Source organism: Dendrobates tinctorius, unplaced genomic scaffold, assembly GCF_039654945.1.
Source record: "Dendrobates tinctorius isolate UK_male_01 unplaced genomic scaffold, ASM3965494v1 ptg000070l, whole genome shotgun sequence".
Lineage (NCBI taxonomy): Eukaryota > Metazoa > Chordata > Amphibia > Anura > Dendrobatidae > Dendrobates > Dendrobates tinctorius.
In genome coordinates this window covers 77,474,355-77,495,418 of record NW_027361738.1, presented here as the reverse complement: position 1 = coordinate 77,495,418, position 21,064 = coordinate 77,474,355, and positions in this window count along the sequence as shown.

Below are 21,064 nucleotides of genomic sequence, written 5' to 3'. Positions count from 1 at the left end.
TCTGCTCCCACTCTCCCTCCCTTATATATATGGCTCTGCTTCCACTCTCCCTCCCTTGTATATATGGCTCTGCTCCCACTCTCCGTCCCTTGTATTGTATATATGGCTCTGCTCCCACTCTCTGTCCCTTCTATTGTATATATGGCTCCGCTCCCACTCTCCCTCCCTTGTATATATGGCTCTGCTCCCACTGTCCCTCCCTTTTATATATGGCTCCGCTCCCACTCTCCCTCCCTTGTATACATGGCTCCGCTCCCACTCTCCCTCCCTTGTATACATGGCTCTGCTCCCACTCTCCCTTACTTGTATATATGGCTCCGCTCCCACTCTCCCTCCCTTGTATATATGGCTCCGCTCCCACTCTCCCTCCCTTGTATATATGGCTCCGCTCCCACTCTCCCTCCCTTGTATATATGGCTCCGCTCCCACTCTCCCTCCCTTGTACATATGGCTCCGCTCCCACTCTCCCTCCCTTGTATATATGGCTCCGCTCCCACTCTTCCTCCCTTGTATATATGGCTCTGCTCCTACTCTTCCTCCCTTGTATATATGGCTCTGCTCCCACTCTCCCTCCCTTGTATATATGGCTCTGCTCCCACTCTCCCTCCCTTGTATATATGGCTCTGCTTCCACTCTCCCTCCCTTGTATATATGACTCTGCTCCCACTCTCCGTCCCTTGTATTGTATATATGGCTCTGCTCCCACTCTCCGTCCCTTGTATTGTATATATGGCTCTGCTCCCACTCTCCGTCCCTTCTATTGTATATATGGCTCCGCTCCCACTCTCCCTTGTATATATGGCTCTGCTCCCACTCTCCCTCCCTTGTATATATGGCTCTGCTCCCACTCTCCCTCCCTTGTATACATGGCTCCGCTCCCACTCTCCCTCCCTTGTATATATGGCTCCGCTCCCACTCTCCCTCCCTTGTATATATGGCACCGCTCCCACTCTCCCTCCCTTGTATATATGGCTCCGCTCCCACTCTCCCTCCCTTGTATATATGGCTCTGCTCCCACTCTTCCTCCCTTGTATATATGGCTCTGCTCCCACTCTCCCTCCCTTGTATATATGGCTCCGCTCCCACCCTCCCTCCCCTGTATATATGGCTCTGCTCCCACTCTTCCTCCCTTGTATATATGGCTCTGCTCCCACTCTCCCTCCCTTGTATATATGGCTCTGCTCCCACTCTCCCTCCCTTGTATATATGGCTCTGCTCCCACTCTCCCTCCCTTGTATATATGGCTCTGCTTCCACTCTCCCTCTCTTGTATATATGGCTCTGCTCCCACTCTCCCTCCCTTGTATATATGGCACTGCTCCCACTCTCCCTCCCTTGTATATATGGCACTGCTCCCACTCTCCCTCCCTTGTATATATGGCTCTGCTCCCACTCTAGCTCCCTTGTATATATGGCTCTGCTCCCACTCTCCCTCCCTTGTATATATGGCTCTGCTTCCACTCTCCCTCTCTTGTATATATGGCTCTGCTCCCACTCTCCCTCCCTTGTATATATGGCTCTGCTCCCACTCTCCGTCCCTTGTATTGTATATATGGCTCTGCTCCCACTCTCCGTCCCTTGTATATATGGCTCTGCTCCCACTCTCCGTCCCTTGTATTGTATATATGGCTCTGCTCCCACTCTCCCTCCCTTGTATATATGGCTCTGCTACCTCTCTCCCTCCCTTGTATTTATGGCTCTGCTCCCACTGTCCGTCCCTTGTATTGTATATATGGCTCTGCTCCCACTCTTCCTCCCTTGTATATATGGCTCCGCTCCCACCCTCCCTCCCTTGTATATATGGCTCCGCTCCCACTCTTCCTCCCTTGTATATATGGCTCTGCTCCCACTCTCCCTCCCTTGTATATATGGCTCTGCTCCCACTCTCCCTCCCTTGTATATATGGCTCTGCTCCCACTCTCCCTCCCTTGTATATATGGCTCTGCTCCCACTCTCCCTCCCTTATATATATGGCTCTGCTTCCACTCTCCCTCCCTTGTATATATGGCTCTGCTCCCACTCTCCGTCCCTTGTATTGTATATATGGCTCTGCTCCCACTCTCCGTCCCTTCTATTGTATATATGGCTCCGCTCCCACTCTCCCTCCCTTGTATATATGGCTCTGCTCCCACTGTCCCTCCCTTGTATATATGGCTCCGCTCCCACTCTCCCTCCCTTGTATACATGGCTCCGCTCCCACTCTCCCTCCCTTGTATACATGGCTCTGCTCCCACTCTCCCTCGCTTGTATATATGGCTCCGCTCCCACTCTCCCTCCCTTGTATATATGGCTCTGCTCCCTCCCTTGTATATATGGCTCTGCTCCCACTGTCCGTCCCTTGTATTGTATATATGGCTCTGCTCCCACTCTTCCTCCCTTGTATATATGGCTCTGCTCCCACTCTCCCTCCCTTGTATATATGGCTCCGCTCCCACCCTCCCTCCCTTGTATATATGGCTCCGCTCCCACCCTCCCTCCCTTGTATATATGGCTCTGCTCCCACTGTCCCTCCCTTGTATATATGGCTCCGCTCCCACTCTCCCTCCCTTGTATACATGGCTCCGCTCCCACTCACCCTCCCTTGTATACATGGCTCTGCTCCCACTCTCCCTCCCTTGTATATATGGCTCCGCTCCCACTCTCCCTCCCTTGTATATATGGCTCCGCTCCCACTCTCCCTCCCTTGTATATATGGCTCCGCTCCCACTCTCCCTCCCTTGTATATATGGCTCCGCTCCCACTCTCCCTCCCTTGTATATATGGCTCCGCTCCCACTCTCCCTACCTTGTATATATGGCTCCGCTCCCACTCTCCCTCCCTTGTATATATGGCTCCGCTCCCACTCTTCCTCCCTTGTATATATGGCTCTGCTCCCACTCTCCCTCCCTTGTATATATGGCTCCGCTCCCACCCTCCCTCCCTTTTATATATTTCTCTGCTCCCACTCTTCCTCCCTTGTATATATGGCTCTGCTCCCACTCTCCCTCCCTTGTATATATGACTCTGCTCCCACTCTCCCTCCCTTGTATATATGGCTCTGCTCCCACTCTCCCTCCCTTGTATATATGGCTCTGCTCCCACTCTCCCTCCCTTGTATATATGGCTCTGCTCCCACTCTCCCTCTCTTGTATATATGGCTCTGCTCCCACTCTCCCTCCCTTGTATATATGGCTCTGCTCCCACTCTCCCTCCCTTGTATATATGGCTCTGCTCCCACTCTCCCTCCCTTGTATATATTGCTCCGCTCCCACCCTCCCTCCCTTGTATATATGGCTCCGCTCCCACTCTTCCTCCCTTGTATATATGGCTCTGCTCCCACTCTCCGCCCCTTGTATTGTATATATGGCTCTGCTCCCACTCTCCGTCCCTTGTATTGTATATATGCCTCTGCTCCCACTCTCCGTCCCTTCTATTGTATATATGGCTCCGCTCCCACTCTCCCTCCCTTGTATATATGGCTCTGCTCCCACTCTCCCTCCCTTCTATATATGGCTCCGCTCCCACTCTCCCTCCCTTGTATACATGGCTCCGCTCCCACTCTCCCTCCCTTGTATACATGGCTCTGCTCCCACTCTCCCTCCCTTGTATATATGGCTCCGCTCCCACTCTCCCTCCCTTGTATATATGGCTCCGCTCCCACTCTCCCTCCCTTGTATATATGGCTCCGCTCCCACTCTCCCTCCCTTGTATATATGGCTCCGCTCCCACTCTCCCTCCCCTGTATATATGGTTCTGCTTCCACTCTCCCGGCCTCCCTTGTATATATGTCTCCGCTCGGCTCCCCCATCATACTTACCCTCACGTCGCTGACCTTCCTTCCGCTGAACTTCCCTCCCTGCATCTCGCGGCGCTTCAGCTCCTGTGCGGAGCGGTCACGTGCTACCGCTCATTAAGGTCTATGAATATGGACGCCACGCCTATGGGAGAGGAGTGGCGTCCATATTCATGACCTTAAATGAGCGGTACACTTGACCGCTCAGCGCTGGATGAAGCCGCCGACAGGGACCGGTGAGTATGAGCTGCTGCACCGCCGCCGGCTCCCCTTGTGTCCGCGGACCGGCAAGGGCACTGCAACGGCCCGGTGCTGGGCTGCAGACCGGTGGTTGGGGACCCCTGGATTAGGGGACTTGAACCTACCATCGTCTGATCACTTGTGCTATACATAGCAGTGCATCAACACAGCAGTGCAATCTCCTATGAACGTCAGCTAAAGTCCTGCCTTTCACAGGAGAATCGTCATGACAAGTGCGGATCTCTGGATGTCATGGCAACCCATCAGAACCCCGCAAGCACGTCACGGTCAGGCCAATAGGTGTGTAGAATGACATGCCCCTCTGTCAGTGCATGCTAAATGCCGCTGTCAGAGATTGACAGCGGGATTTAACAGGTTAATAACGGCGGGCAGAGCTCGGGATTAAGGTCGGTTTCACACGTCAGTGTCTCCGGTACGTGTGGTGACAGTTTTCTCACGTACCGGAGACACTGACACATGTAGACCCATTCAAATGAATGGGTCTGTGTACATGTCAGCGTGTTTTCACGGACCGTGTGTCCATGTGCAAAAGTCAATGGGTCCGTGTAAACACGAACCGCACACGGATGCCGTTCGTGTGCCATCCGTGTATGTTTTAAAAGTCATTAGGGTTAACATTGAAACAAATTGTTTCAATACACGGACACGCGGACAGCATACGAACAGCACACGGATCACACACGGACACACGGATAGCACATGGATGCCACATGAATGTGACAAACTGACACACGGACACGGATATATCTGGTACCGTTTTTTCCGGTACCGGAAATATCAGGACGTGTGAAACCAGCCTAAATCAGCAGTTATCTGATGGGAAAGATGAGGCTCCGCTTGCAAGCCCGCATCAGTCAGGGGCACCACATACAGGGGCTTGCAAAAGTATTCAACCCCTTGGCTTTTTACTTATTTTGTTACATTACAACCTTTATTTAGGCCTCTTTCACACATCAGGTTTTCGCCGTCAGGCGCGATCCGGCGCTTTTGACAGAAACCGGATCCGGCGAAATGCAATGCCGGATCCGTTTTCCCCCCCATTGACTTGCATTTGCGCCGGATCGCGCCGGATGGCCATGCGTTTCATCCGGTTTTCGCCGGATCTGGCAATGTGTCGCGATCCGGCGTCTGGAAAAAACGGTGACTGTAACGTTTTTTGTCTCCGTCGAAAAAGCCGGACACGCCAGATCCGGCGCGTCCGGCTTTTTCACACAATGAAAGCCTATGAGCGCCGCAATGCGCCGGATCCGGCAAAAGCCGGATCCGTCGGCCGGATCCGGTTTTTTGGTCTGAGCATGCTCAGTAGCTCTGCCCACAAGACATATATAAAAGCAAGACAGTGGGACCCACAGCCACACCCAACATGCCACCCAAGACAGCAACCAGGCGCAGGAGAAGGCAGGAGACCACTGCAGCACCATCCGCACCACCACCACCCCAAATGGAGCAGCAAATAGAACATGCTGAGGAGGGGAGGCCAGCAGCAGATGAGAGACGGTAATTATCAAATAACCCATTCCTCCAAACTAGGGCTATTGAATATCAAGATATTCATTGGCCCTTTGTTTCTCTTTATTCAACAGCCGCCCAATAGATGCAGCAGCAGCAGCAGCAATGGCAGCAGCTGGAACACCACCCACAGGCATGGAGTGTGGCCACCAGGAAGACAGCACATCATCTTCTGGGAGCCCTCCCTCGCATCGTCAGCGTTTGACGGTAAGTTTTTATTTCCAAAATCCATCTTCTCTGTAATATATGTCTATTCATTGCCTTTTATTTCAAAACAGGAATCACAAGATGAAGAGGAGCTCCCAGAAGAAGAAGGAAGGGGTGGACAGACACCTGGAGTGGGCTCACAATTCGTAAGTTTTTTGCATCAAACGCAGAAACACAACATCACACTACACACAACACATAGAAAACAATGTTCTGCAGACCACACACAGCAAACAAATGCCTACATCCAAAGACATAACATTTTTTGTTTTCTTCTCTAGTCTTCCCAATCTGGTGCTTGGCCAAGAGGTCCTCGCAGTGCCTCCCAGGGTCGTCGGCGACAGCAACGCGGCGGTCACCAGCGTGTAAGTATAAATATTTTTGCTTTGTTTTTTTGCACTTTTTATTTCATTTCTTTTGTGGAGGCTAATTATGTTATTTTTGTCTTTTTCTTTAACAGCCTTCACAGCGTGCTCCCGACTCTGACGGTGAGGATGGAGGGATTGATGTGGACCGCCTCATCGATCTCGCCAGAGAAAGGGAGCCGCTCTGGAATATGGCTGACCGCCGCCACGCTGACCTGATCGTTACCCGACGACTCTGGGAGGAAATCTGTTCGCTCCTTGTTGGCCGCTGGGAGGACCTCGAAGCTCGGGCCCAGATTAAAGAGCGTAAGTATATACAGTACCGGTTGCTTGATGTAAACCAGTGTTTCCCGAACTCCAGTCCTCGTGGTCCCCACGGATCATGTGTTCAGGATTTCTATTTACTATAGAAATCATGAAAACATGACCCCTGGGGACCATGAGGACTGGAGTTTGGGAAACACTGATGTTGTATACTAACCACTCCTTTCTCGTTTCAGGGAACAGAATTGTGAATCGGTGGCGGTCTGTGAGAGATCGTTTCAAGAAGGAGTTCAATAAAGAGATGCGGGCCCCGAGTGGATCTGGAGGACGCAGGAGCAAGTACAAGTATGCAGAAGCCCTGTCGTTCCTCCGGGAAACAATGGTCACCAGAAGGTAAATATTACACACCACATGTGAAAAAAAATGTTATATGTAAATTTTTTTTTCAGCCAGGGCCATACCATGTCAGTATTTTAATTGTTTTTTTTTCTCTTTATTCCACAGCACGGTGAGCAGCACTCGGGAGCCGGCACGATTGGACCCTTCTGAGGCGATCCCTGAGGAGACCGGCACCGAGGGACACTTCGACCGCCCCGGTACATCTGCACCTTCCCAGCCTTCCCACACATTCGACCCATCTGTCCCATCCACCAGCACAGGAGCATCGTGGCCGCCTACATTACATGAAGCTGCTGGTGAGGAGATCGCTTTCCCTTTACCCCACCCTTCTGCCCCTGCCACCTCTAGTACACCTGCGGGTACTGGGCGGCAGCGGCAGAGGGGTCAGGAAAAGACTTATGCGCCAGAGTTCTTGCATCTGAATGCATCTTTCCAGAACTGTCTAAAAGTCTTGTCAGAGCAAATATCCGCAGGCTATCAGCAGATCAACTCCAGCATTCTGGAGGTGAAGACACTTCTGCAAACCATGCATTCAGAAGCAAGATCTTCGCCAAACCACACCTTTTTCAGGTCTGTTGTGGAGCGCATGGAAACGCTCTCTCCTGCCCAGCAGATGCATGTAATGCATTCATGCCACGCTGCTCTCCAGCAAGTTACCTCCCAACCTCCTCCTCCTCCCACCACAGTAGTTCCTCCACCTGCACCCCCTCCAGCCACTTTCCATCCTCCCCCTCCTATTACATCTACACCCCCTCCAGCCACTTTCCATCCTCCCCCTCCTATTACATCTACACCCCCTCCAGCCACTTTCCATCCTCCCCCTCCTATTACATACCATCCACCTCCAGCCACTTTCCATCCTCCCCCTCCTATTACATACCATCCACCTCCCCAGCACCATCCACCTCCCCAGCACCATCCACCTCCCCAGCACCATCCACCTCCCCAGCACCAGCAACCTCCCCAGCACCAGCAACCTCACCAGTACCAGCAACCTCCACAGTACCTGCAAACTCCCCAGTACCAGCAACCTCCCCAGTACCAGACATCTCCCCACTTCCAGCAACCTGCCCCGTACCAGACATCTCCCCACTTCCAGCAACCTGCCCCGTACCAGACATCTCCCCACTTCCAGCAACCTGCCCCGTACCAGACATCTCCCCACTTCCAGCAACCTGCCCCGTACCAGACATCTCCCCACTTCCAGCAACCTGCCCCGTACCAAACTCCTTCCCCATACAACTTGCCATCAACATCATCTGCTCCTACAGTCCCTGCCCAACCCTCCACTCCACCACCCACCACCTCTTCTGCTTCCCACATGTCCACCCATTCTGTAGTTTTTTCCACACCTTCACCTCTAACTGTTCCTTCCCCACCACGATCCCAGTCCTCTCTCCACACTCCCAGTGTCGAAGTGTCCCGCAGCCCCTACAGCAGTATTTCCACCACACACTACACAGAATTATAATGTGTGTATTTAAATAAAAATGACCAGTTTTATGGTTTCAGTTTTATAGTTTCAAAGTTTTATTAAACAAGTTTATTAAAATTTTAAAAAAGTTTACTAAAAAAAACATTTTTCAATAAAAGTTAAATTATTTTACACTGGTTGTCTGTCATTTCTTTCTGCGGCGAAAAAGGTTAAATACAGGGTATTTAAAAGGTGAAATGGTATTCAAAACTAGGTATATAACTGTGGGTAAATTTTAGCTTTTTGCCACAGTTGTGTTCCTGGTTGTGTTTGAAGCAAAGTATTTCACCTAAAAAGTTGTGTTTATTGTTGGTGATTTCCTAACAATGTACACAACTTTTGTTAAAAGGTGAAATACTTTGCATAAAACACAACCAGGTACACACCTGTGGCCTAAAGCTAAAAATAGAGACCATGACAAGATAGCCAACTTTGGTTGGCAAAGGTATATACTGTTGGTCCAGAAGGTACACAAGTTTGGTTAGGGCACAAATCTTTCACACTCTGTCATCCTGCCAGTGTACTCTGCCTTGAGGTGACATAAAGTATAGTGCAAAATTGTCCCTCATTACTGAAACCGTCACAGAACTTCTATTGGTAATGTCATGGTAATCTTGCAAGGTGGTTTCTTCAGAGGTGTCCTCAATGGAAATGGGTTCCTTGCAGATAACAAAATTGTGGAGTACCACGCACGCTTTGATCACCTCGTCCACAGTTTCTGTCTTGAGGTTGATCGCAGTCAATAGGACCCGCCATTTGGCTGTCAGAATACCAAAGGTACATTCAACCATTCTTCTTGCTCTTGTGAGGCGGTAATTAAAAATGCGTTTTGGTCTTGTCAATCCTCTGCTAGAGTACGGTTTCAAAAGGTGTTCTGACAGCTGGAAGGCTTCATCCCCTACACAGACAAATGGCATAGGTGGACCAGATGTTTGCGGCAGCGGTCTAGGTGGTGGGAACTGGAAGGTGTTTCCATACAGTTTACGCCCCATGGCAGACAGTTTGAAAACTTGAGAGTCATTGGAGCGGCCATAGGCCCCAATATCAACCGCAATAAATTTGTATTCCGCGTCAGCGATGGCCATGAGGACAATTGAAAAATATTTCTTGTAATTGAAATATTCCGATCCCGATCCAGCTGGCTTTACAATGCGGATATGTTTCCCGTCCACAGCGCCCAAGCAGTTTGGAAACTGACATATCTGTTGAAACTTGTCAGCAATTTCAATCCACCTCTCTGTTGTGGGCTCTGGTAAAAACTCTTCAGCTAAGGAGTCCCACAGTGCACGGCATGTGTACTTCACAATTCCAGATATGGTGGAAATCCCGAGTCTGTACTGGAAATGCAGTGACGAAAGGGATTCTCCAGTTGCAAGAAATCTGTGGGGAATTAAAAAACAATAAATTAGTTTTAAATCACAGCATTACATACCAAAACTGACCTATAACACTTGGAGATACAAATTACCACCAACAAGATTGCAGTGAAAGTGTGCTCTGATGCGATCATATCCAATAAATGTGGCTTACCTTAAAGTCACCATCAGACGCTCTGCGGGTGAAACAGAGAAGCGGCAATAGGTGTCCGCTTTTCTTATGAGGTGTGCAATGTGCTCCACCAAGTAATCAAAATTCTCCATTTTCATCCGAACATATCCAAAAAATTTATCCGGGTTTCGTCGAAGGTCCATGCATAGTGTAGAATAGACCCCACGCGTCATTCTCTTGGCTGTGATGGGGTGGATCCACAAACGTCGTCTACGATGCCTGATGCGCTGCTGTCTCGCTCTCTCCTTCTCCAGAACAATCACCCTCAAACGATTTGCCTCCGCTGTAAAATCCGCCAAATTCTTCAAAATATTTCCAATGACAACATCCATCTTCGCCAGTAACTTGCTCTTCTCTCCAACCTGCACTTTCTCCTCTACAACCTGTCAAAGAAGGGCTGTAGGAACACGCTATATATAGTTTTCCAGTAGCCAATCCCGTTCGGAAGGCCACAAGGGTCAATTTTAAAAACCGGATCCGGCGTAATCCGTCGAAAAAACGGATAGAAAAACGGATGAACCGGATGAGACGGATCCGGTTTTGTCTGTCCAGAAAAAGACGGATCCGGCAGAAAACCGGATCCGTCACATCCGGTTTTAAGAAACATTTGCCGGATCCGGCGTTCCGGCACGACGCCGGATCGCGCCTGACGCCGAAAACCTGATGTGTGAAAGTAGCCTAAATAATTTTGTAGTCCGATTTGTGTGTGATGCATCAGCACTAAATAGTCTCAGTTTGTGAAATGAAGTGAGAAAAATATAGGCATAAATTAAATTTATCGGACTAAATAACTAAAATTTGGAACGTGCATATGAATTCACCCTTTTTGCTAAGAAGCCCCTAAAAATTTCAGCAGCGAGCAATTACCTTCATAAGTCCCATGCTTAATGAAAGGACGTCCACCAAAAGGCCACAGAGGCTGCAACACTATTAACAAGAAGCATGACTAACCAAACACCACCACGAAGAGCAAGGAGATCTCCAAACAAAACGATTAAGACGAAGGAGATCTCCAAACAACACCGCGAAGACCAATGAGATCTCCAAACAACACCATAAAGACCAATGAGATCTCCAAACAAGTCAGGGACAAAGTTGTTGAGAAGAAGTACAACTCAAAGCTGATTGTATTAAAAAAATCTCAATTTCTGATGATTGTCGGGAACACCATCAAATCCACTATCATCAAATGGAAATAACATGGTTCCATTACAAACCTGCCAAGAAAGAGCCTTCCATTAAAACTATCAGCTCGGACAAGGAGGGCATTAGTCAGAGAGGCTGCACAGAGACCAAAGGTAACCCTGGAGGAGATGCAGAGTTCCCTAGCAGAAACTGGAGTATCTGTCCGTACGACTACAATAAGCTGTACACTCCATAGAGGTGGCCTTTATTGAAGAGAGGGCAGAAAAAAGCCTTTACTTACACACAAAAATTGTAAGGTTCATTTTGAGTTTGCCAAAAAGACATGTGGGAGACTCCCCAAATGTATGGAGGGAGGTGCTGTGGTCAGATGAGACCAAAATTGAACTTATTGTCCACTAAGGGATACGCTATGTCTGACGCCAAACCAACACAGCTCATCACCCTGAAAACACAATCCCCACAGTGAAACATGATGATGGCCCCATCATGCTGTGGGTATGCTTTTATGGCAGCAAGGACAGGGAAAATGGTCCAAATGGAAGGGAAAATGGATGGTACGAAATACAGAGATATTATGGAGCAAAACTTGTTTCAGTCTGTCAGGGATTTGAAACTGAGAAGGAGGTTCCCTTCCAACAATGGAAACATGTAAAAGTATTGGTGTGGTCTACTCAAAGCCCAAACCTTAATCCAATTGAGAACCTGTGGTCAGGCTTGAAGATTGCTTTTCACCAGAGGAAACCATCTAACTTGAAGGAGCTGGCGCAGTTTTGCCTTGAGGAATGGGCAAAAATCCCAGTGGCAAAATGTGGAAAGCTCATATAGATTTATCTAAAGCGACTTGTAGCTCTAATTGTCGAAAAAGGAGGCTCTACAAAGTACTGATTTTAGGGAGGTGAATATTTATGCACACTGAATTTTTCAGTTATTTTGTCCTATTTGTTGTTTGCTTCACAATAAAAGGAAAACCAAATATTCACAGTTGTAGGCATGTTCGATATATGAACTTCTGCAAACTCTAAAAAATAACCTGTAAGGGTTGTGGTATGATGCATGGTGAACACGGGTGTCCAGGAGGAACCATGGCGATCGCGTCATATGACCCACGACTTCACGATCACTTTGGAAACCATGTGACCTGATGTTATGGAGCACTTAAAGATACAGTCAGCGAGGAAGGTCTGTGACCCGGAACGTGCATGCGTACCATCCATTCCATATGTATGGGATAAAGAAGAACAATGGTCAGTGGTGGAGTTTGCAGGGCATGTAAAAAGAAAATGCAATATCCAAAAGGGAACATTAGATGGCGCTCTTTGTATAGAATTACACTGAGGAGCAAAAGGGTAACAATGTTTTGACATTTTGACTTTCAGACTCCATATCTCACCATCCACTACAGCTTTGAACGTGAGACTACCATCATTTTATAGACAATCATCTTGGCTATCACATATGTGGCGCCCCTGAGGCTCAGTCGCCACAGAGGTACTGCCCCACGGTCCAGATAAGTTGGAGGCTCCTGACCACGCTCCAACACTTGCACCTCACACAACAGAGTAGTTCAGCAAAGCCACATTGTGGCTCCTTGCTTAGAGAGTAGCAGAGCACCTTTGGTGGTTCCCTGCTTGGAACACGAAACGTGCTGGGAGGCGGGTGGAGTTTAGAATACATAAAAGAGCGGGAAGGTTTAGAATTACAGGTCAGTCTGAGAGAGGAAGCCACTCAGAGAGGAGTGAGGAAAGAAAATCCCTGGAAGAGGGATGGAGGAAGGAGGTGCTGCAGCAGATCTCAGTGACCTGGGTCTGCTGGCACGGGAAAGGAAAGAAGGCGAAAGACATTGAACTGAAACCTGATCTTCCATAAGAGAGAGAGATTAGAACGGATCGAAGGAGTAAAAGGGAACAGAGAGGACGTGGGTTAGAGGAAGAACCCTGCCTAGAAGTTCTAAGCGCAAGGCCGGGGCCCGGTCCCCGAGGTTGTATGGACACTAATGGTTCTGCAGCAGACACCGGTGGAGTAGTGGGCTGTAAATGCACTACTCCCATCTAAGACTTGGGGGCACAACAGCAACTTGGATAGTGAGCTGGGACTCAGGAGTAGAGAGTCCACGAAGCAGGCTACAGCTGTCTGCCGTACAAGTAGAGTTCTTGGGAACATCTGTCACGAGGTACTCCAGTGTAACTCCGGACTGGGAGTACTTCACACTTAAAGGCGCTATAGAGGGAGACGTTCAGAAAGGCACATGTTGGCGGAGCGTTGGAAGGGAGCATTCCATCTTGCCTGGAGGTTGACTGAGTCCCTGACCCGGAGGACACGCACAGAGGCAGGCACCTGTGTGTACTACAGACTGTGAGTAAAGCTTTGGAACTGCAAGCCCTGGTGTCCTCCATTCATTCTTGCGCCAACGCATCCAACCCCGCTACATCTGGGTACCAGCTTCTACACTGCTTGTGCCTCTCCTCTTCCCCCACATCTACACTGCCCTGGGGCTACAGCTCCACCTGTGGGGAGCTTCACCATCTTGGCTGCAACACACCACCAGCCCCAGAGGATCTGCATGCAGCGTCGGCCTAACATCTCACTTGCCGAACACCACAGGTGGCGTCACGAACTATTCATCTAACTACATTCAAACCATTACATTCCCCCATTACTTGGGCGCCCAGGGCCACGGAACGGGTCCCCGCTGCTGTGACACATCCCGCTGATACCGGCCCGGTACCGAGTACCCACAGCCCTGGGAGGGCGACCCACATACATAAATTTGACTTGCAGCTATTTAGCATATGATTAGTTATGCAGATTCTTGTCATGTCACTGCATTGTTACTGTTTTGCTCCTAAATATCTAAATTTTAATTTTTATTATTTTGTTAGGACTTTTGTAAATCCACTTTTGGCTTTCAACACTGCCTGAATCCTTCTTGGCTGATCTCGAGCAGATTCAAGCATGTCTCAACCAAAATTTGATCCCGGTTTCTTCTACATGTTCCCAAAGTTGGTGCTTACTGGTCAACTCACATCGGTACGTATAAAGCTTTTTGCCACCTCTAATGTTGGTGCTAATTTTATTGTTGCCACAAAGTTTACAAAGGAACACATCACGTATTAAAATGTCCCGAAATTGTTTTCAGTGTCGAAATGTCCTTTTCATTGCATATGTGATGCTAGTATTAGCCTGACATGCATGCATATGAGTGCACAAACCTAGATTTTAGGGAGTCCACCTGAGGCCCATGACCTACGGTCTTCACCACCTTGAGAATCTAGGAGACATTCACCACCCACTCTCCCTAAGCCAAATGTCTCAGTTGTCTCCATAACCTTCAAAACAGGGTGGACCACATACACATGTATGGCCACCTCTTCTAAATGTAGCTGTCATAGAAGTCCGGATGAGGGTTACAACAGATGGGATAAGGACCCCATTAACTGAAATCCAGCCAGTGTGTCCACATACATGAGTCTTCCCCAAAACTCTTTCTTCTATAGATTAATTAACAGTCTAATTACTGTCAGTCATTTCCAGTGAAGTTCATTAGATTCTAATGAGGTTATACTGCCAGGAGGATCTACCTGTCCTGCCCGTCACGTCAGGTTCTCTTTGCTCCCCGGTGGGTCATTACTTCTCCTGAGGCTGGATATAAGGATGTAAATAGACGGATGTAGTTGATTTTCTTAATATACCGATAGTTTTTTCTTTCCTCCATGTACAGATGCGGTCTGACAGTTTCCCGGCTGCTATATTTTCTTGTTATGTAGGGAACATATGGGAATTAGATGTATTTAAGAAACATGTCAGACTGAATGCTGATAACTAATTGGAAAGAAAAGTTACATTTTCTCAGATTCATCATAAAGTCAGGCTGTATTAAGGAGGACATTTAAAACGCCACTTTTTGCCCTGATTTCAGACATTTGCCTGCCCATAGATAAATGGTGTAAATAATGGCCAAAGGCAGATCCAACATCCATGGCAGTGAAGATGACGGCTTCACCACATGTCTACTTCCTCTAATCTGTCCTATTCTGGAGCATTCAGCGCATGCGCAGAGCAAGGCAGCGTGATATTCTGTCTCTGCACATGCACTAAATGCACAGCTTCTGCACAGAAGAGGGTGAAACTGATGAAGCAGGCATCTGTGACTATGGCCATCTTCCTTGCCATGGATGCTGTTGTGACTGCCATCCATTCTTTACTCCGATGACTCATGTGCAGCAGGGGGTCTTGAAACACAATGCAAGTAAAAGCAATGGGGATATTCATCATTGCTAATTTCTGTACAGAATAGTTTAGGAAAGTTTAGAAATTTGGTCCATTGCTTCAATGGAAGCCTATCTGTGCATAGCATATGACAGAGGCTGTACAGCTATAAGTTGTACTTACTATGGATAAATGCATCCTGTTTACACAGCTTACAGGATCTGCTCACATATTTCTGCTGTATTGATTTGACATGTAAAGGTATGTGCATACAGATTTTTTTTGGTGAAATATTTTGGATTATTTATATTATTCCGACTCCATAATAAGGCTGCAAATGTGGGGCTCTTGAGACAGCGTTTCTATGGATGTCTGTATGAACCAGTACTCACACCAAGAACTTCATCAGATAGCTTAACTTGAATGCAGAGGCACGTATGAAGATTCCAGAAGAAGTTATATTTTCAGGCTGAATTCTTGTATTATGCACAATAGAAGTAGCTGCAACAGCTGCAGTAACAGTAGCTACAACTGGGGTCCTGGGTTCTAATCCCACCAAGGAAAACATCTGCAAGGAGTTAGTATGTTCTTCCCATGTTTGCGTGGGTTTCCTCCAACATTCCTCATTTGATTCTATACTTAAAAATGCAATAGCCTTTTTTTTAATATGCATTTTTTTCAGGCTCCACATAGCAGTCTATTCACAAAAAATACACCATACAGGGTTTCACGTATCTCCAAATACAGCAAGACATTTTCCAAAGCTTAATGAACCACGCGCAGACAATCCATGTGTGTTTGTTCTCTGAAGTTTACCCAGGTCAAAGCTTTTTGTAGTTGCTGTAATTCTCCATCTATTCCAGTATTTGATGTGTAAACTAAATGTGATGTGATGTGACGAACTAAATGTTAATGATTGAATGGGGATTACCGATTATAGACACGTAGGCACCGATTCATCATTACTTTTTCTGCAGTTTTCTGGAGACGTTTTCTCCTTTTTTAGTAGCTATAATATTTGTTCTTCTCTAGATTATGCCTAACTTTTTAAGTCTTCTTTCTTTTTAAGTCGTTTTCTATTTTTTCCTCGACATCTCTGGTTATCCAGATGTTTTAGACAGATCCATGAAATGCTTTACTTTTTTTTAAGCATCTCTCTCCAGTCCTGGCGTGGAGTATGGTTTCTGGCGGAGATCTTAATTCTGCGCATTCTTAAACAAATGTGCAACTTTTTACGTAAAGGATTGTGTTTCATTTTTTTGTGCTATATAGTCACAAAAATAGGTCAAAGACAAAAATAAATAAGCATTTTTGATTTTGCATCAGATTCATGAACTGCTTGCATTTTAAAGTACATTTTTGCTAAAAATGTTAACGGGCACCACAAGGCAAAAAAAAAACAAAACAGAAAAGGGACTGCAATAAATTGCAAATGATGAATCAAGTCTGTAAATTTGATAACACAGATATGACTTAGGGTGGTATTCCTATCTTATAACGTGATGGCACTTTGGTGAGATTGAACATATTCAATCAAACTTTTATTCTATATGCTACTTTTGTGTCAAAGGCTCAAAGGGCAGTCATGAACCCAGCAAACTAACAAATTAAGCTGCGCTCAGTGCAAACATGAGATATATGAAATTGGAACTGCATTATTGCTCTAGAATATAGGAAAAATTAAGATACTTGGTGCATAACTTGGACAATTCATGTATGCCCAGCAGCCATGACAAGGTGACCTTCTTTGCTGGGAGCCTAACCTAATGTGATTCCTTTAATGGGCTGGTAGCCTACAATTGTATGGGTAGGTAGGATCCTGCTGTAATGAAAACTGCCTTAGGCTGATGGGTAAAGTGCTAGGTCAGAGAGCCTATGTATACAAATATCAAAGACTGACCCACACTTCCAAACACAGAAAAGGTATGAACAGCTGCATACTAAGAGTAGCCATCTTCATATATGCAAACATGAAATATATGAAATTGTAATTGGATTATTGCTCTAAAAAATAGGAAAAAACAAAGATACTTAGCGTATAACTTGGCCAAATCATGTATGCCCAGCAGCCATGACAAGGCGACCTTCTTTTCTGGGAACCTATCCTAATGTTATTCCTCTCCTGGGCTGATAACCTACAATTATATGGGTAGGTAGGATCCTGCTGTAATTAAAACCGCTACTGGCTGATGGGTGGAATGCTCGGTTACAAATATCACAGATTGACCGTCACTTCCAAACAGAGAAAAGGTGTGAACAGGTGCTTATTAAGAGTAGCCATCTCCATATATTGTATGCAAACATGAAATATATGAAATTGGAATTGCATTACTGCTGTAAAAAATAGGAAAAACCAAAGTCTTATATATCTGAACCCGGCAAATGCACAGGCTCTCTCGGTAAATCCTGCCCCTTTTGATATTGATTGACTGTTCCAGCATTTGTCACAGTCTTCAACTCTGAAATCTCATCTATTCACCATGAATACCAGGATGGTGCACGAGCTGCACTCTTAGGGCCCCGTCTCACATAACGACTCACCAGCGATCCCGACAATGATATCAACGTATCAGGATCGCTGGTGAGTCGCTACATGATCGCTGGTGAGCGGTCAAACAGACAGCTTCACCAGCGATCAGCACAGCGACGCCGAGAGCGCGGCGTCGCTGTGTTCGTTAGTTACCAGCGCGCTGATGCAGGGAGCTGGTAACTAAGGTACACATCGGGTATCCAAGGGACGTGCGTCCCTTAGATACCCGATGTGTACGTTAGTTACCAGCTCCCTGCATCAGCGCGCTGGTAACTAACGTACACATCGGGTTTCTAAGGGACGCACGTTTCTTGGATACCCGATGTGTACGTTAGATACCAGCTGATCGCTGGTCTCCCGCCTGTCACACTCAGCGATGCATGCTGGCCAGCGGGAGACCAGCGACCAAAGAAAAGTCCAGGGCTTTCCTACAGCGATCAGCGATACCGGCAGGGGGGCCGGTCGCTGATCGCTGTCACACACAGCGATCTCGCTGGTGAGATCGCTGTTGTGTCCAAAACTTGTGACTCAGCAGCGATCTCGCTAGCGAGATAGCTATGTGTGACGGGGCCCTTACTGCTCTGCACAATGTAATTTTCCAGCTGAATAGTACAAGGATGTGGCATGTGCATAGTACATCTCTTATCATGTTGCCCTGAGCAAGAAGAGTAAAAAAAAGTATATAAACCATCCTGACATGCTGTCTAATCATTGTCACCATCATCTGTAATGAATTCTGAATTGTGATTAAACTGTGATTAAATAACTTATTCAACAATTATGTCATTATCATCACTATTGGTAATCAGAAGGGAAGCTAATTACCATTTTCAATCTTGGCCAATTGGAAGCATATATAGGACATGATGTCTTTTGTAGATAGTTACACTTTGCATAATTGCGGTAGGAATATATTGCATTTTTCCTGTAGAGAAGCAATTTTTTCAATGGTATGTATCATATTAATATATGCTCATCCAAGGGCCCTGGAAGAAAAGTTCTGCTTGAGCCTTACCCAATTTACAGTATATACAGTCATATGTAAAAGTTTGGGCACCCCTATTAATGTTAACCTTTTTTCTTTATAACAATTTTGGTTTTTGCAACAGCTATTTCAGTTTCATATATCTAATAACTGATGGACTCAGTTATATTTCTGGATTCAAATGAAGTTTATTGTACTAACAGAAAATGTGCAATCTGCATTTAAACAAAATTTGACCGGTGCAAAAGTATGGGCACCCTTATCGTTTTCTTGATTTGAACACTCCTAACTACTTTTTACTGACTTCCTGAAGCACTAAATTGGTTTTGTAACCTCATTGAGCTTTGAACTTCATAGCCAGGTGCATCAAATCATGAGAAAAGGTATTTAAAGTGGCCACTTGCAAGTAGTTCTCCTATTTGATTCTCCTATGAAGAGTGGCATCATGGGCTCCTCAAAACAACTCTCAAATGATCTGAAAACAAAGATTATTCAACATAGCTTTTCAGGGGAAGGATACAAAAAGTTGTCTCAGAGATTTATCCTGTCAGTTTCCACTGTAAGGAATATAGTAAGGAAATGGAAGAACACAGGTACAGTTCTTGTTAAGCCCAGAAGTGGCAGGCCAAGAAAAATATCAGAAAGGCAGAGAAGAAGAATGGTGAGAACAGTCAAGGACAATCCACAGACCACCTCCAAAGACCTGCAGCATCATCTTGCTGCAGATGGTGTCACTGTGCATCGGTCAACAATACAGCGCATGCATAACGCCTTTTTGTATGACCAAACAACTCAATCTTTGTTTCATCAGTCCACAGTTCCTTCTTCCAAAATGTAACTGGCTTGTCCAAATGTGCTTTTGCATACCTCAGGCGACTCTGTTTGTGGCGTGCTTGCAGAAACGGCTTCTTTCGCATCACTCTCCCATACAGCTTCTCCTTGTGCAAAGTGCGCTGTATTGTTGACCGATGCACAGTGACACCATCTGCAGCAAGATGATGCTGCAGGTCTTTGGAGGTGGTCTGTGGATTGTCCTTGACTGTTCTCACCATTCTTCTTCTCTGCCTTTCTGATATTTTTCTTGGCCTGCCACTTCTGGGCTTAACAAGAACTGTACCTGTGTTCTTCCATTTCCTTACTATGTTCCTCACAGTGGAAACTGACAGGTTAAATCTATGAGACAACTTTTTGTATCCTTCCCCTGAAAAGCTATGTTGAATAATCTTTGTTTTCAGATCATTTGAGAGTTGTTTTGAGGAGCCCATGATGCCACTCTTCATAGGAGAATCAAATAGGAGAACTACTTGCAAGTGGCCACCTTAAATACCTTTTCTCATGATTTGATACACCTGGCTATGAAGATCAAAGCTCAATGAGGTTACAAAACCAATTTAGTGCTTCAGGAAGTCAGTAAAAAGTAGTTAGGAGTGTTCAAATCAAGAAAATGATAAGGGTGCCCATACTTTTGCACCGGTCAAATTTTGTTTAAATGCAGATTGCACATTTTCTGTTAGTACAATAAACCTCATTTGAATCCAGAAATATAACTGAGTCCATCAGTTATTAGATATATGAAACTGAAATACCTGTTGCAAAAACCAAAATTGTTATAAAGAAAAAAGGTTAACATTAATAGGGGTGCCCAAACTTTTACATATGACTGTACTTTGAACTTTGTCGATCTTGTTCATATATATGTATAATAAGTAGCAGGTACACAAGGCAGCGTTCACATCTGCATTTAGCAGATGCACAAGCTTGATTGATTACAAGTTTCAGCAATAAGTTTGTAAGGCATCTTTCTTTTACAAAGATTTTTCATTCACTCCAACCTCTGATCACTCTCCCTCTTGCTCATTTTGCCTAAACCTCAAAAATTTCTCTAGAATTTGACCTTTTCTTAAATTTGACTCTGCAAAAACCCTTACTGTAGCCCTAATTCATACTTGTCTATACTGTTGCAAGTCTCTACTAACTATTGAAAGTCTCTACTAATCAGTCTCCGTCCTACTAAACTCTCCCCTCTCCAGTCCGTCCTGAATGCTACAGCCAGGATCATATTCCTTTCCAACCACTACACTGATGCCTCTACCCTGTGCCAGTCATTGCACTGGTTACCCATCCACTACAGAATTCAATATAAACTCATCACTCTCACCCTCAAAGCTCTCCACGGTTCAGCACCATCCTACATCTCCTCACTTGTCTCAGTCTACCACCCTATCCATGCCCACTGTTCTGCTAAAGACCTTAGACTAATATTCTCAATCATCAGAACCTCCCACTCCCATCTCTAAGACTTCTTGTATGCTGCCCCAATTGTTTGGAATGCACTACTCAGGACAATTCAATTAATTCCCAATATCCACAGTTTTAAGTCTGGAATAAAACCGCATTTC